The sequence below is a fragment of the Chanodichthys erythropterus genome, chromosome 2 (assembly GCF_024489055.1).
Source record: "Chanodichthys erythropterus isolate Z2021 chromosome 2, ASM2448905v1, whole genome shotgun sequence".
NCBI classification, from domain to species: Eukaryota; Metazoa; Chordata; class Actinopteri; order Cypriniformes; family Xenocyprididae; genus Chanodichthys; species Chanodichthys erythropterus.
The window spans coordinates 13,401,427-13,408,787 of NC_090222.1; positions in this window are offsets into that span (position 1 = coordinate 13,401,427).

Below are 7,361 nucleotides of genomic sequence, written 5' to 3' on the forward strand. Positions count from 1 at the left end.
AAGAAAGAAAGACAAACATATTGGATGACATGGGGGTGAGTAAATTATCAAGAAAATTTAATTCTAAAGTGAACTAATCCTTTAAACCTTTCTTTTGGACAACATAGTGAATTTATGTGTCCAGCTTAAGCCCAGTGCGTAATCTGCATGAGGAAATCTTCCACCCTTATGCATGTGAAACTCAGATCATGTGGATCCCTATTGAAATGACTGGGTTTAAACTGTGAAAACTCTGCAAACAACAATAAATGTAACCACATATCCTGCTAGGTCGTCCACTAGGGGCAGTAGGGGATTGTGGTGCATTTAAAGGAACACTCCACTTTTTTTGAAAATAGGCTCATTTTCCAACTCCCCTAGAGTTAAACAGTTGAGTTTTACCGTTTTCGAATCCATTCAGTCGATCTCCGGTTCTGGCGGTACCTATTTTCAAAAAAAGTGGAGTGTTCCTTTAAAGGATTAGTTCACTTTCAAATAAAATTTTCCTGATAATTTACTCACCCCTATGTCATCCAAGATGTTCATGTCCTTCTTTCTTCAGTCGAAAAGAAATAAAGGTTTTTGATGAAAACATTCCAGGATTATTCTCTTTATAGTGGACTTCAATGGTCTCCAGACGGTTGAAGGTCAAAATTACAGTTTCAGTGCAGCTTCAAAGGGCTTTAAACGATACCAGACGAGGAATAAGGGTCTTATCTAGCGAAACGATCTGTCATTTTCAAAAAAAATTTAAATGTATATGCTTTATATAAACAAATGATTGCCTTCCAAGTGCTTCCGCCAAATCCGCACTTTCGTATTCTTCTAAAAACTTACGCTGTATGTTCTACACCTTCCCTATTCTACTTACAGAACGAATGTGGTGCCAGTTTTGTTTTTTTCCGTAAGTAGAATAGGGAAGGCGCAGGACATACAGCGTAAGTTTTTTGAAGAATGCAGAAAGCGGAAGCACGTGCAAGGAGATAATTTGTGTTTATAAAGCACATACATTTGTATTTTTGTAGAAAATGAAGGATTGTTTCAATAGATAAGACCCTTATTCCTCGTCTGGTATCATTTAAAGTCCTTTGAAGCTGCACTGAAACTGTAATTTTGACCTTCAACTGTTTGAAGACCATTGAAGTCCACTATAAGGAGAATAATCTTAATTTCTTTTCAACTGAAGAAAGAAGGACATGAACATCTTGGATGACATGGGGGTGAGTAATTTATCAGGAAAAGTTTATTTGAAAGTGAACTTATCCTTAAAAGATGCATGCCGAGGACGGAAGAATGATACAGTCCTTGTTATAATTGTTAATAAACAATTTGCATGCTCAAATAAGTTGTACTTTTATTTAATTAATTAATTGCTGCTATATTTATTAATTGCTTTTAGAATTATTGACAATATAAAAAGCCAACATGTCTTGACAAAATCAATGTAAAGGTTAGGTTTTGACTAAAATGTATGATCTCAGCAAAGGCAATGGTGAAATGATGGAAATGGCATTTTGGTCAGACCCAGGTTTGAGCGTTAACACCACGCATGGAAATAATCTCCCCGAGAGTTTCGCTGCAGTGTTCCCACAAAAGCCATCACGCAAAGCCCACTTGACCAGACACTCGACACCTCTCCATAGATAGAAACCCACCTCAGACTGCGTCCTACATACATCATATGCGAGGCGCCTGTGGGAGACTACAGGGGCCACCACAGAGATGCAGGTTTAGATGTTTCTTTCTATCTCTTTAAGTGAGATTCATATGAGGCTAACAAGGCTAGGAAGGTGTTTGTGTGAAGCTCCAGCTTTACATGCCCATAAGTGCTAGTACGACATTTGAAGTCACACAGCACCGCATGAAAGTATTAACACAGGGATGATGAGTTTAAAGTCTCTACATATGAATGTACACTCCTCTGATGTGGACAATGTGTCATTCATTACCGTAACACTGCGGTGTCAGTCAGTTCTCTTTACTGGAATATATGCAGCAATGTGGAACTCAGATCAAATGGATTTCATGCAAGTGCAATATGGATATGGTGGATAGGTCCTCTCTCCTTTCCTCCTACAGGAAATACAAGATTCATCATAGCATATAGAGATTACTGGTGCCATTCAAACCTTAATAGAGGATTCATTTGCTTTATTTTTAAATGTCAGTATTAACATTTGTTTTCATCGAAAATGCTTTTAAATAATTGAGGCTAATATTGATTGATTGATTGATTGATTGATTGATTGAAAAAAAAAAAAAATTAGTGAATAAATGTAATAATAAATATAAAATAAAATAATTTCTACAAATATAGCTGAAAATAAATTAATACTGTTAACAGTACAGAAACCATTTTCCAATTTTAATCTCAGAAACCTCATAATTAAAATAAATTAGCATTTTTTTTATTTTATATATATATATATATATATAAAATATAATATATATTTTTTATTATATATATATATATATATATATATATATATATATAAAATAAATTAGCATTTTTTTATTATATATATGTGTGTGTGTGTAGTGCTTACATGTGCATAGTTTAAATATCAGCAAGATCAGTTGGTCACTGCATGTGCACACACACACACACACACACACACACACACACACACACACACACACACACACACACACACACACACACACACACACACACGGAGAGAGAAACACCACCTCAGACACACACCTGCAATCTCACTCACGTGTATAGAGATGAGCACACATGCACATGGCCCTGTGGTGGATTTTGGGCTGCTTTCAGCTTCGTGCTCCAAATAAATAACCCAGTTTTATTGACACAAATAGAACTGCCAGGAGCGAAACGGGTAAAGAGTGTGAGAAAAAAAAAAAAAAAAAAAAAAAAAAAAAAAGAGAGATAGGTAGATAAAGTAGAAGTTCAGTTTACTAGGTAAAACTTGTAATGCATGCGCTAATGGGGTGTATGGTGTACGTGTTCAGACTGATGAGCACTGAACAAATAGATTAGTGTGCGTTTGGCGGGAACCTATCATAGGAATAATACATCACGCAGGTGTGCGGTGAGTCTACATGGGTGTGTGTATAAAGTGGTTTCAGGTAGTCAGATTTGGTTGCGTATTTATGCATATTTTCACAATGATTGTATCAATGACATCAGCTTGTTTTCTTTCTATCTTACATAATATTCACAGACATTTGAGTAGGTTTACCTGCTACCTCACTGTAGAGTTTGGGCTCATTAGTTCTGGTCACTTCACAGTTAATTGAGGTTTTTCTGTCCTCTATTTCATCCTAAGTGCAGAATGCCTGCCTATGTAAATAATTGCCACACAGGAAAATAGTCTGACATCACTTCCTGTTCTAAGACATTACATGGGACTCCCCCATCTTTCACAAATTTGATAGACTTCACTGTGCCTTTAAACTGTAGCATTGCACTATTGAGGGAAAGACTTTAAAAGATTAGACTCCAATATTTCAAACATTTTGATTGACACAATCAAGAATTTTTTATTTTATTTTAATTCTTATATTCAGTGTGTAAAGCTTTTTTGCTGCCTAAATGAAATATACAGGTGGCCCATCTTGTTTTCTTGCCATTTCCGGTGCATCAGACGGTACATAATAGTGGTCATACAGAGGGCTTATGATGTATTTTTGTAGGCCACCCCGGAAATTAGCATTATCACCCTGGTTCCCTCAACAAAATCCACTAGGATTTTTCCATTGGCTTTTGGATTATTGAAGAAAGCTAAGATAAGCTCTGTGACCAACGAGAAGTGTATGATTATTAGGCACACACATTTTGTTCATCAAGAACAAAAACAAGAATGAATTTTGAAGACTATAATACAATCACCTGAAGCAAAAAGCTAAACATAGACTATAATCAAACTACACCACTGTTGTATGAGCCAACCTTAAAGTTTAGGACAGCTTTGCAGTCTTTATTTGAAAAGATTTTCCCTGAAAGTTCGAGTTTGCAAGAGGGTAATTATAAACACAACGAGGCTGTAAAAGCAGACTAGTGAGCTTATTACCTGTTCAGCGTGATGATGTCCCCAAGAACCTCTGTAGTCCCATTTTGCCAGTTGTTAGAAACCGCCTTTTTAAGACAAGTAAAACCTTTAAAAGAAATCACAGTGGAGAATTACTGATGTATTTAATGTCATATAATAAAAGATGAAAATATCTTGAGTTTGTGTTAACCATAGACCAGCAAACATTTAACCAAATACACAGTACTAAAATGCTAACTCGTTTCCAGATTTTGGCCTACAAAACTGCCTACTACAGCCCTGAACTCCACTAAAAGTCCCGCGGCTTAATTGAGAACGTAAACAGCGACACCTTCTGGATAAAGAGCGACATTAATGTAAATGAAATATTTAAAAGCATTTGAAGAACCCTCTTTCAGAAATCAGAAACGCTGTTTGTGGAGGCGGTCAGATGCAAATATTTACAACAGTGACATACAGTCATTTTGGTTTCATCAAATGCACTTTTTGAAGTTTTGCAGAAAGGATTTGTTTGAGGTCTGAAACATGCATTTTCAACAATGAGCTTGTATGTTATTTATTTCTTCATGATCCCTTGAAAGACTGAATTAAGGTCTGGTGTTTTTAATCAGCATAGATGTTAAAGGGTTAGTTCACCCAAAAATGAAAATAATGTAATTAATTACTCACCCTCATGGCGTTCCAAACCCGTAAGACCTTCGTTCATCTTCGGAACATAAATGAAGATATTTTTGTTGAAATCTAATGGCTCAGTAAGTCCTCCATATTAGCGAAGGTCTTATGGGTGTGGGACGCCATGAGGGTGAGTAATAAATTACATTATTTTCATTTTTGGGTGAACTAACCCTTTAATTGTGTGGGATACATCACTTACATTTACACTACACTGTGCAAGGTGTAAATATTAGATTGTTCATCTATTATTGTCTCTTAATGATCTTGAAACAGAACAGATAAATGACAAAAGTATTTACTCATCAAACAGAGAGGGAATAAATCTTTGTCTTTTTCTTATAAAACTTCAGGAATCACTTTCTCTGCTCTTTCTGAAAGTGCAGTACAGGCACTGAGATAAATGCTCAGGCAGTAGCCCCACCCACAGAGTAAAATGGATCATTGGGTGCTTTGTGCCCCACATGAGAACTGGCCATTAGAGAGCCACTGGTCATTATTTATCTTACACCAATTTGGTGTAAGCCATTTCACATCCAGTTGGTTTTGTAGAGGAAGAAGAAAAAGAGTCAGGTTATGGAATTGGACCTCTTGTTAGAGAGCTAGTACAAAATACAGCAGGAAGACCCCTTTAGGACGAGGAAGAGGCTCAGGGCACTGATGCAGCCAAAGTACTGATAAATTAGATGACCGTGATATGAGGGCTCCATGGTGACTTTTTTTGTTTAAAGTCTGCATTTAAAGACTGTTTAATGTTGCACAGAGGTGCCATGATTAGAACCATCTAGAATGTCATTGTCGGCCTAACTTTAGTCAACACTGCATCGAACTGGAGCAATGTTGATGTCCAGACCAGTCCATGCCACATCTGTTACCCCCTTTCCACCAGCACGAACCAGGTGCTAGTTCAGAGCTAGTGCCAGTTCGGAGTTGGTTCAACTGACGAGCCTTCTAAGAACCAGTTTGCCTTTCCACAGGCTAGAGAGCACCACAGAGCCAGGTCTCGCGTCACTGTACGTCTCATTTTTCACAGCAAAGCTAGCGCTGCAGCGCCAAACACAAACACACCAGGCCTGTTTGAGATAAATCGGCTTCTCGCATAGCGATCGGCGCATGACATCAAAGGTCCGCAAGAACAATCCAAAAGTACAAGGAGTCGTATGCTCTACAAACGCTCCCGCGGACCCGCGGTACCCGCCGAATTGCTCCGCGCTGCTCCGATGCATCTCGAACAAGTCAACAATCGCGGATGTTTCACTACTGTTGATGCTCATGGCTTTGCGAACTCCACGAGAACGATCCAAAAGCACAAGGAGTCGTGCTCTACAAACGTTCCCGCGGATCTGCGGCACCCGCAGAATCGGTCCGCGCTGCTCCGATGCATCTCGAACAAGCCTTCTATCAACAATCGCAGATGTTTCACTACTGTTGATGCTCATGGCTTTGCGAACCTACATCGGCATCCAAACACGGCTTTCTCTGCCTTCGAGGCATTCTCTGCCTCGTCCTGCTTGCCACAGTATATATATATATATATATATATATATATATATATATATATATATATATATATATATATATATATATATATATATATATAAATTCATATGTCGTTATTTTTCTTTTAAAAGACATCAGTTTCTGCCGTTATGTGATCAGTGACATTCTGGGTAAAGGGGCCTTTGGAGGCATTTATGAGGGAAGTCGTTTCTTTTTTTTTAATTACAATGTCTAGCTATCAGATTTTAGCAGATTATCTTCATCATTTCCCATCACTTGGAATCTTATCCATCTTAGTATGTATATATATTAGAGCTGCACAATTCTGCATATTTTTGTTTAAAATAGAGATCATTATTCTCCCATGATTCTGAATAGATAACAAAATAATGTAATTTACAATAGATTGTGACAAAAAGTTGATTGCTGCAGTCTATTTACTTAATTTCAATTCATTATTTAAAAAATAGGTTTGAATGAATGATTCAGTGATTCACTCATGAAGACTTTGTTTCATTACTGGATAAATCAGCATTTTTGAACAAATCTATTAAATTAATTCAATGACATAACATTTTAACAGTCACTTGTCTCCACCTACTGGTGTTTAGAGAGCAAAAAGAGCAAACACTCAGGGGCCACATGAGGACATTTTTAGATCTGGTGTGCCTCACCCTCTACCCAGATCACTTGTTGTGTTTCTTTTACTACACAAGGCATGCCTGTGCCCAGTGATGGTCCTTGGGGGGATTTTCCCACATTTTTCCACAACGCCTCGGAGCCTGAGCCCAAGAAAGTCTGAACAGGTGTGTGAGCCAGCAAAATCGTCCATCCCAGTGGGTATGCTCCTGGAATACAAGATAATATAATGAAGTCCCACCCACACTGTTAAATAGTATGAGGATTTGGAAGAGGATAATCCCTGTAGTCTCCCGTCCCTCTGGTCCCGCCCAGTTCCAAGTCTCCTGTGTCTCTAAAGATCCCACCTAGCCTCCCACTCCCACCTCCTCTAACATACCAAGCCAGTCCTCTGGACCTGCCTTGTCTGGTTCCCTTTAATCCCTTGGCTTGCCCTCTATTGTCTCCACTCTGCTGCGTGGATCTGCCTTGGGTCTTCCAGTCTCCAGTTCCACCTTGGCAAAGGGATCCTGGCTCCTCCCTCCCTCGGCTCCACCTGGGGCCATCTTCCTTGCT